We start from the raw sequence: 11,628 nt of genomic DNA on the forward strand, positions 1-11,628 counted from the left end.
GAAGAATCGCGATGGGAATGGGAAATGAAAACTCCGACACTCATCATTCGTATCACTGCTTTGCATCAATCCCCCCCTGTGGCACTTCCTCACGCGCTAGTGGCTCCCGACGGCCGCGCTCAGGACCTTTGATCGTAAGTGAGGGAGAGGCGAGATTTAGGGTTTCTTCGCCATGGCTAGTCGGAGAGTTGGGAGTGCTTATGTTTAGGATTCTTTAGATTTAGTTTGGCGTTGTTTGCGTTAATGGGGTCTGGTTCAATGTAGACTTTTCCAATTTCCCACCAAAAGCTTAATTTGACCAAAAATACTACTAAATCACTTGTACAAATACAATTTTACCATCAACAATTTATATCAATTGTTGATATAGATGTCAACAATAGATGTCGATTGTTGACATCTATGTCAACAAACAGAGAATCCAAAACTCACATATGTCTACAATAAATGTCAATTGTTGATATCATGTTGATGGTAAAATTGTATTTGTACAAGTTACTTACTAGTATTTTTGACCAAATTAAGTTTTTTTGTGGGAAATTGAAAAAAAAATTATCAAATGGTGGCAGTTAAGGGGTTTTTTTTTTCTAGGGTTAGTATCGGTATTTGTAATGCTATTTGATCAAATGGGCTATTCCTTTAAATAAATCAATAACTGGACTAAAATTTTAAAGATAGGTGACTGTTTTGGCTTTATATTAAGCCCACATTTTTTTAACAAAAAATTGGCTACGTAAGCCACCTAAACTATAGGAATTGTAAATTAATCAACATTTGGTAAATACTTTGTAAATAGCCAACTTGCATATATGGTAGCCTATTAACTGCCATTTTTACATGTTTGGCTGAGTTAAATAAGTCTTTTATTAATCTATTAATAAGTTAACTTGGCTATTTACAAGAAATTAATCAAAGGTGAGTTATATCTCAATTCACTATAACCGTGTGGCTACATAACTTAATAACCTTTTTTTAATCTCATATATATATATATATATATATATATATATATATATATATATATATATATATCCCGTTATTGTTGTTGATTTTTTTATTGTTAAATTAAAAGTGACAAAACTATCACTGTACACCAACATCATTCATCATTCTTTTCCACTACTTTCTATTCTTTCATTTAAAATCACTTTTAGGATTTATTATCTTCTTTCCATTTTAACTCATAATAAGTCGTCTTATTCGAAATAGGACTAAGATGATTTTTGACATAAGAAATGAGAAAAATGGTAATAGATATTTGTATATGAGAATACTTTGACATTTTAAAAAATGATAAATTACATAAATGCCCCCTGAACTTTTGACCATTTAACAACGTGGTCCCTACTTTTATTTTTCTTACAGCGTCACCCTTGAACTTTGACAATCTTACAAACTTAGTCATTCCGTCTATTTTTCTCAACAATCCATCTATTTTTGCCCATGTGATTGGCATGTGACTATTTAAACAGGGACAAAATTGTAAAATAACAAAAAATATTGATTTTATAATTATTTAATATTATTAAAAATTATTATTTATTATATAAAAAATAAATAAAAATAAAATAATTATGTAAAATATGAATTTTTAATAAAAATGAATTGTAAAAATGAATTATTATTTATTATTAATTTTCTATAATCGTGAAAAAAAAAGTATAATGGAAATGTATAAAAAAAAGTATTAAAAAAGACAACAAACAAAATGAAAAATGAAATTTTTTAATTTTAATTTATTAATTTTAAATATAAAATAATTAAATAAATGATATATAGGTAATTTTAAATATTCAAGTTATTACACAAGTTAAAATAGACGGAATATACTCCCAAAATTTGACGGAAGGACTAAGTTTGTAAGAATATGAAAGTTTAAGGACGACGCTGTAAGAAAAATAAAAGTAGGGACCACGTTGTTAAATGCTCAAAAGTTCAGGGGGCATTTATGTAATTTATCCTTAAAAAAATCATTAATGAAAAGTCAACAAAAAAAATTAGACATGAATATATTTGAGTCGTTACAAAAACGTAAGGGAAGGTTAAATAAAATTATAAACTTAGAGGATAGATATGATAATATTTAAACTCATTTTATGAATAGAGTATTTAACTAAAACTCATGTGATTGTTATAATATATATTTTTCTATGTTATCTGGTCTCTCGCATAAGCTACTTATAGCTTGCTTATTACCTCTTACTGAGCTCACAAGTAGGTAGTGAATCTATTGCAGAGGCTTAGCGTGGACCGTCCCTCACAAGTCTCTTAATCCTGTTGGCATGCTTCAATAGTCAATTGGTGAGCATGTACTTGAAAGAGCCTATTATTTTTCAACAACTATTCTCATGAAATGTAAATATGAGTAATGTTTATTCAGTACTACATTTTCATATGAGATCATGCTATGTGGATATACCGCGATCGATAGTAAAAAAATATAGTATAAACATAAAAAATAAAAATAAATAAAAAATCACAAACTCTAGATTAACTTTTGAATGCATATAAATCGTATAAAAAAATTATTGTTGTTAGGACGATAAACAGAGATATGATTGAATGCTACTTTTCCATGATAAAGAAATATGGCAATTTCAATAATGCTGGATTTCGCCGTATACAGATATGTATTTTTTTTCCCAGAACTTTTACATCCGTTGTGCAAAGGAATAATAGACTCTCATTATTCGGACCTAAATAATGCGCCACAAAATATTTTGTGAAGAAGATACAAGTCATTAGGAATAGGATTTGAACCGAGTCATTTACGTCGTTTCTTGTTTGTCCACATCCGTAGAAACCTTTGACAAACAAGGCCTATTATGCAATGAAACAAACTAAAATCTCTCTCTCTCTCTCTCTCTCTCTATATATATATATATTATTATTATTATTATTATTATTATTATTATTGTTGTTGTTGTTGTTGTTGTTGTTGTTGTTGTTGTTGTTGTTAAGGACATTTAGTCTTTTCCCTTTTCTTTTGTGGTTGTATTAGGGCATATTACTCTCAGATTATTGTATTTCCACTATTACGTTTTTATTCACTTTTTCTTTGGAATCTTTAAATCTTCATGATATGAGAGCCACTTTCTTCTTCATCCAGGGATTCGTTGATTCCTTGAAGATGTTTATAATTCCGCGAGTCAAGCTATGTTTTTGTCTGTATAATTAATATTTTTTTTCGATTTTTCCTTTTGATTTGTGCATGTTGTAATCGTTTGAGTATTATTGGTCTAATCATCGATTTGGGGGTTTTACATTTGTTTGTCGTCCGCGATTTTGGGATTTCTCTTTTCGGTTTGGATTTCAAATTTTTTTATTGGTGTTTTATTCATTATGACAGGTCGTATGGATGACTTTCTTCAGTCAATTAATGTTCAATTGGATGGTAAAAATTACTCGTATTGGAAACATTTTATGAAGAATTTTTTGCGTGGAAAATTTATGGGGAATTATATTACATGTGTGTGGCTAAACCTATTGATGAGAAAGCCTCTTATTATACCACCTTGGTTGATGATTGTGAGGCTGATATGCGAAGATTATAACATGGGTTAAAAATTGTCTTACCTGGTGCTTAGTTGACGAATGATGAGACTGCGAATGAGGTATGTGATCATCCGGAGAGAATCTATGCATAGTCTAACTTTGTCAAGCAGTATCAATTGGAGACGTATATTCGTGCCCTTCAATAGAATGATATGAGCATCCAAAAGTTCTATTATGCCATGTCTTTGCTATGAGATCATTTGATATTGACTGAATCGGTTGAACTATGGGCAATCCAAACTTACATCGCTAAGTGTGAAGAACATCGATTGGTTCAATTTTTTATAGCGCATCGTGATGACTTTGGAGACCCCAATGTTGATTGTGTGGGGCGATTCTTCAGCGTAGCCCTCTTTCCGATGTTGATTATGTGGTCAATGAGTTGCTAGCCGAAGTGATTCCTCTCAAGTCCAAGATCGACAAGGAGACCTGACCATCTGCTACATATATGTATCATATTACAATTGTATAAGGACACTTTAATTTTTTTTGCTTTTCTTCTGTGGTTGTATTAAAGTATATTACTCTCATACTATTGTATTTCCATTATTACGTTATTCACTTTTTCTTTGGAATCCCTAAATATTCAATATCCACCTTAAAACATTTGTATATATGTATATATCAAACAAAAGGCTGAAGTCCTCAATGCTATGATTGATTATGCAGTTTACTTTGTATTGGCCGTCCTCACATTTAGTTTAATTGTGTTGATACTTTTAATTTTGAATGAGTAGTTGTGTTACCCTAATCTAAAATTATATTCTACAGTCTCTCTCACTTCATTATATTTTGAAATTAATTAAACTACTTAAATATTTTGAATTGTTATTTCTATTGTAGTATTTTTTTGAATTGTAGAACAATTTATATTTAGAATTTCATTATTTATTTACTCTATGATGGAGTGAGAAATAGAGTTAGATTAGAGACATTCTAACTTTCTTACATCTCCACTCTATTAAAAATGGATTATAGATGCCCTAGTTATAGATTACTATATTGATAATATATTAATGGCATAAGGTATTTATTGTGTGTTTAAGTTCACATTGTATAATATATTTTATGAAATGTTTTAATTAAATTACATATGGATTACTATAAGAATCAGAATTTTGTACGATAGTCAATCTTTATCTCTCAAAATTTCTTTACAGCAATACTTTGTTGTCCAAGCTCATGTGGTAAAAATTTAAGATGCCCAAAAGAACACATAGAAGTAAGATGCCCAATTATATAATTAATTTGGCAACTAAACTAGTGATGATGATTCAACAGCCGAATCTAGATTTGAGCTGCTTGTTTGCATCATCGCGGAACCACATCGCGACACTCAAACACCGATGATTCAATGAATCATTTCTTATTGCATCATTCTGACTCACATGGCACAATTCTAATATGATTCGTGGGGCTTTGTTCAGGTTTTCCATGATGGTTTTTCAGAAATGACAACATGTTTATTTATCAATAATTTTTTCTTTGTATTGACAACTTCCATCGTGACATACATCTTGCATATTCTCTTTAAAAAAAATTAGTGGATTAAGGTTTTCAAATAGAAGAGACCATTGTTAAGTTTTTGCTTTATTGGGTTTTGTAAGCAATGCGTGGCTGCCTTGACAATTTGATATGTCATGAAATCATATTATTTAAGTAAAAGAAAAAAAGTATAATTTAATCATTGCTCGCTTGTTCTATTTACACGCTCGGATCATGTGCACTCCTCAATTAAGCCTCTAAAACCCGACTCCTCAAGTCTACTTGAATTTAGATGTCAATAAGTAAATAATGCTATTATGGTTACGTTGCTTTTGTAAATCTCTCGTAGTTTTTAGTTAATCATCTCATTCAAAGTTATATCTTTGTGAGAGATTAGAAGTTATTGTAAAACCACAAGAAACAAAGTTTATTTTATGAGATTATTAATTCTGATTTCTTGTGAGATTGTTTACCGGTATTGGATCTAAGAGAAATAGTAGTGAGTGTAGAGCTGTAAACAAGCTCACATGATCCAAGACTAATCAACAAGGTGGAAGAAGGTGCGGGCATTTCGCGATTTCCGCTCTTTTAATAAAGCGTTGTTAGCAAAGAACGTTTGGAGAGCTATCCGATCCCCGGATACTTTGGTGAATGATAAGCTGCTAGAAACAAGTAACTTCACAGATGGCAACATTTGGAATGCTCTGTGTGGGTCCAATAGCTCAAGTATAGGTCTCGTGTGGGAACAGATAGTGTAGAGATCCCACAACGAAGAAAATTTGGGTTCATCGACCCGCCAGTGCTTGCGGATGGGCTGAAAGTGTAAAGGGGTGTAATGAATATAAAAATGATGATTCTTGGTCCCAGCATCGCAGGAGTCACTTCAGATAACCCGGTGGAATTAATTTCTATAGCTCTTACATCCTTAGAGGCACGAGATGTTGAATTATTTTTGGTGCTGGTATGAACTATACGAACTATCTAGAATAATGTGCTTACAGGGAAGTGTAGAAGGCATAAGAACGAGATGGAGGAATGGGCTAATAGCTACTTAGAGGACAATCTTTCGGGGTGGGAGGAGTCGCTCGAGACCACGCAAGTAACGCTGTGTGGTGTAGGATTTGGTTCGAAGTGCGAGTATACTTTCTCACCACAACTAGGAAAGACGATGAAGATTCTTAAAGGGTCATACGCTGCTCGGGAGATAATTGGTCTGTCTTGGAGTTATCAACAACATTAGACGATGATCTAGTTAATAACGTAAGAAATACCCAAACAATATGTGTGAAAGTATCATGGAGTTCCATCTAAAAACCAATTGGTAATGAGAGGAGTAACTCATGACTTTTATAAGCTCTTGTTAGAATTCATTCACTTTCAATGTGGGATTCCTGCCATGCCCCCCTAAAGATGGCGGCTCTTTGCGTTCGTTCATCTTGGATCAAATCTCAACGATTGGATCGGATACCCGTTTGGACTTAATGGACTCTTATACCAAGTGAAAGTATAATGGAGTTCCATCTCAAAACCAATTGATAATGAGATGAGTAACTCATGACCTTTATAAGCTCTTGTTAGTTCTCATTCACTTTCAATGTGGGATTTCTAACAATATGTGATATCCAAACAAGATAAGAAATACTATTTATTATCCACAATCTCCACTTTATTCCAACAATACGTGATACCCAAACAACACAACCTAAATGAACATAATAACAAGATTGTTGTACTTCTAGTATCAGGAAACCCAAGGACATCAAACAAGGAATATTGCCTTGGCAAAAGAACAAAGAAGAAGATTGTAAATGCTCTGAAAGTATAACAATCTAAAATGATAAAACAATTAGATAGACTAAACCCATCATAGAACCATACAAAGGTGAGCCACTAAGCACTTACAGCCTGAATAATAATCTCAACACAAGTAAACAAACGAGGGAAAAAAAGGAAAGAAAGCAAACACAGAAATGAACTCTTTGCATAAGCTATTGAATGACTTAACAGACTTTAGTAATTAAACTAATACCCGTAGTACAAAACTAAAAGCAAGAGAAGAAATATGCATACATTTAAGAAACATTATTATCTGCAATCTGAAACACTGAATTCTCAAAGCAAAGGGTTATACTAAAACCATTCCTGCAAAAAGCCAACCGGAATCACATGAAAAATCTAGATGTAGTGTGTTTGTAACTCTCGAGTCTCTGGTTATGTAAACATTAAACGGCTGGCACAATGCTAACACAACAACAAGAGACAAGTGGTCATATGTCAAAACCCACAACAGCCTTAGAGAAGCAAAAACTATGGCATGATGCTGATAAAAGGACTAACAAATCCAGAAGCATTGTTTAAGGATATAACACCACCAAAGACCTTATAGCTTCAACTTCCAACTGTCTAAACTGAAAATTAGAGGCCTCTGTTAGGCGCCTTGTAAACCTCTCTCCATAAGCCATTGAAGTAATTATAGAAATCTGGACAGCTATACGTACATCCACTAAAGACAAGAACACCAAAATTTCTACTGACCAGATAAAAACTACACTCACTTATTGAAAGACACAATCCACGACTTCTAGTCAAACCATTAGATACCAATAGCGAATCAAGTGGCTCAATTAGTAAAAAAGCGAAGTCCAAAAATCGAACTTAAGAGAGCAATTCAGGACCTACTCTCAACATTGAGAATGTAAAATATCGCCGAACAAAGTAAAAAGATTGTTCTAGTAATCCAACAACTAGCATAACACAAAGAATGAAAGACAACTGGAAACAGCTTGCTATTACTGAATCTGTAAATCCCAACAGCCTAGAGAAGAGGATATCCGGATTGACACGTACTTCCATGGTGACAAACCTGGTCACTATACCTCAAAGCTTCAACTTCTAATAGTTTGATAAGAAAATGGAAAAATAAAAATCTACCCATAATAAAATTACGGGAAAGCCATAGAGATAAAGACAAATCTGGTAACTATATCTCAAAGCTTTTTAACTTCTAGGAAGTTTAAATCTTCAGAAACAGCCAAGCAAAAATAAAAGGATACGATGAAGTATCAGAAGATCATGGAAATATCTCTTCATAAACTGGTCGTGGATATGGCTTACATTCAAGAATAATCAACTCCTTGCCAATTTTGTTTGGAAGAAAATAATCTCCGTTTCACTCAGTTGAGATGTGATAAATTCTAGAGAGAATTTTTAGGCAATGAATCCACCACCTTGGTCGACATTCTGGTGAACAGACACGGGGGAGAATTTTGAGGGTAACGAAGGTTGATCGAGTAAAGATAGAAGCAATCTGGTACCTGAAGGACAGAAGCATTGGGGTGGTTGTGTCAGAAGTAATTATGTTCTCCATTCTCCGGGAACAAATCCATAATTTGAAACACATAGCAAACACCCTTGTTATATAGGGGTTGCAGCGTATTTCAGGGTCTGAAGGGCCAGCAATGGCATGTTCACCATCATCCGACAAAAAAAAATAACGACAAGAACACGCAAATTCTTGTCAAACATGCAGAGTCATTCAACATCTTACACAGCACAGGTCAAATTACCGAGGAGGTAATATTCATCAGCGGAGACAAGGCGGTGATTTGCCTCACAATATCCACAATATTGGTAACAATAGAGATCAATTGGTAACCTTCTTGTCATCAATGTCCACAACATTGCTTACAGACAAACACATGATTGAGCCTCGCAGCGGACTTTCTTGATTCAACCTTAAGCCATAAGTCTACAAATTCTCAAATGACAACTGGAGCGATTCCCATCGAAATATAAAATTTACAGAATGTTCAGCACAAAGCAGAAATAAATAAATAAAACATAACGCTGAAAAGGCCAATGTAAAGCCCCACTTTTCTGCAGAAACATGGTATTACCTGAAGTATCGCCGAGCACATGGAAATCTGGAGGAAACACCGACCTTCAAGGACAGTTCAGCAACACGCCAAGGCAAAGAACCCGTAATCCACTTTTGAAGTGAGTGGGATCTCTATGAAGACGTATGCAAGAGAATGTTACTTTTCTTCAATCAAATAAATTTATGCTTCTTTTCTCCGGACAACATCAAACATACAACATCTTGCTCTCCTCCATTTTTATTTCTGCAATGCTATTCAACATAAAACTCAAAACATGATACCAAGATACTAAGGACTGAAACTAAAGAAAAAAAGAGAAACATACAAACCGACACTGAACTTGGCTATCTTGAATATATGCTGGGCAGTCACCACCAGAACGCTTCTAGTCTCACATATGAAGTAGGCTAAATAATAACAAAAAAAATAAATTAAGTAAAATTCAAGACAACACAGCATATTAACTATGTGAATAAACAGCATAAAAACCCCAAAATAACTTGGCCATCTCATTTTCAGACTCGCTGCTGTGCTGGGGCCGTCACCACCGAACCTTCGCTGCTGAAAACGCTGAAGTAGGCTTGATATCGTCCACTCTGCATAATTAACACACACAAATACCAGTCCATCATAATCGAAACCAAAACAAAGTTAGAGAACTAAATTAAAATGGTCCTGAACCAAAGCAGTTTTTGTTGAGCTCCACAATTCAGCCATTGAAACTCCAGGTTGCCTTATTCGATCCACGAATGCCCACACTCATTTTTGTCTTAAGAGTATTATTTATCTTTCAATGGGTTATACTCTGATCCACCGGAACGGGACGGGTAACACCGCAGATCGACACCACCAACTCCAGGCTAGGCAGAAGATTGAAGCACCCGTTACCCAAACACAGAGGACCTCCCAAGCTTCGGGAATGGAAGGTACGCGACTTGTCTCAAGAGCGAATCTCGCTCTCCACCCGCGCTTTTAACCCGATCACCGCCGCACCGTTCTCAGGCAGAAACTCCGATCCATTGGCTGAGATCTGGTAGTGATGGGCCGACCTGGCCTACCGGACATCGCCGCAGGTCGACCACCATCTCCAGGCCAGGCGGAAGATTGATTCACCCGCCGGAGCCTCTAGCCGAGGACGATGCGTCGGGGTCGGGGTTTGGCGACAGGGTAGACAGGCTCTCTAAGAGATTTCATCGAAATCCTAACCCTAGAAGAGGAAGGAACTAAGAATTTAGAGAAAAAAGGGAAATCGAGCGGGGTTTGAACTCACGATCACTCGTCTCCACGGAGAATCTCGCTCTCCACCCACGCTATTGCCCGACACCGCCGCGCAGTTCTCCGGCGTCTCCGCCACCAAAGCCCTGGCAGAAACTCCGATCAACCAGTCTGACGGGTTGAGACCTGGTCGACTCCAGGCTCGCCGAGAAGTTCAATCACCCGCGACGGAGAACAATCGAGCTTCTAGCCGAGGCCGGCGAGGTCGGCCTTGCGACGGCGTTAGGGTTCGGCGACGGGACGAAGAGGGATTGGACTTGAGAGATGGTTTGAAGAAGAAGAACTAGAAGAAAACCTAAAATTGTGATAGGGAGACAAAGAATGAGAACCGCGGTGTGTTGTTCATGACTCTCTTTATATGTAACATGAGAAATAGTACCGTTAGCCTTCTTTTCTTGCTGCGAGATTATGGCCGTTAGATTAAACTAGCCTCTTTTGATCGAACCACTACAGCAGTATCCTGAATTTTAACTTTTATATAAATATTAATAATGACTTATTGACTAATACTTGTTTTCCAAGACTTTCCCGTTCTAACGGAATACACGCTTCTCCAACCAAGACCCTTATTTTGAGGGTCATGCGCCTTCAAAATATAGTTTTTCATACTATCAACTCCAACTCACATCTTCAAATTTAACTCTAAAAAAATCTATATTTTATATATTGGTCCTCAATATTTAATATTATTAAACATTATTATACTTTAACAAAATATAATATATCTATATATATTGAATCAACATACATGATGTAATAAAATTATTTATTATATTATAAATTAACAAATTATAATTTTTTTTATTAAATATTATATTATAAAATGAACATTATATTAATATAACACTTCAAAAAAAAAATTATCGATAATATAACACTTCCATAAATAATAATAAAACATACATAACATAAAGTTACATGTAAATAATAATAACACATACATACATGAAAGCATAAGTTTTGTTTGTTAATTTAAATTTTAATATAAACAGCATGTGTGTTATGTTTTTTTTACTGATCAAGTAGTAAAATATTTCAATTTATTAAATAAAAAAGGATCTATTTAAAATATATTTATCTTTATGTACCAAAAAATAAAATATTTTACTAAACTTTGAAAAACGGGGTCAATTTTAAAAACTCATACAAAAAATGAGGACTAAAAAAAATATTTGAGGGTGCTACAGTGCACCCTCATATTTGAGGGTGCACTGTACCACACCCTCATTTTGAAGATATGAAGGTTGGGTTGGAGACAGTCGCACCCTCATTTTTGAAGTTTTGAGGGCCGCGTTGGATAAACCCTTACAATGTCCGAGATGAACTCGTTTCCCTTTTTATAATATAAAAATAAACTTTTTTTTATATACAACTTTTTATATTGTACTAGTTTTTATCTCACGCTCCGCATGACTCATATTTATTTTTTTTAGCA

The 11,628-nt window shown here is 34.5% G+C and overlaps 1 long non-coding RNA gene across 1 annotated transcript; it reads right to left on the reverse strand.

The window, feature by feature from the left end:
• Positions 1–8,728: 8,728 nt before the first annotated feature.
• LOC149400584 (uncharacterized) lies at positions 8,729–10,389 on the reverse strand. Its single transcript, XR_016296764.1, has 4 exons — positions 10,189–10,389; positions 9,408–9,514; positions 9,244–9,325; positions 8,729–9,169 (listed from the first exon to the last, which is right to left on the reverse strand). It is a non-coding gene; the product is annotated as an uncharacterized LOC149400584 (long non-coding RNA).
• Positions 10,390–11,628: the final 1,239 nt, after the last annotated feature.

The sequence above is a fragment of the Urtica dioica genome, chromosome 4, assembly GCF_054948205.1.
Source record: "Urtica dioica subsp. dioica isolate 48M chromosome 4, U.dioica_male_clone48M_v1_H2, whole genome shotgun sequence".
NCBI lineage: Eukaryota > Viridiplantae > Streptophyta > Magnoliopsida > Rosales > Urticaceae > Urtica > Urtica dioica.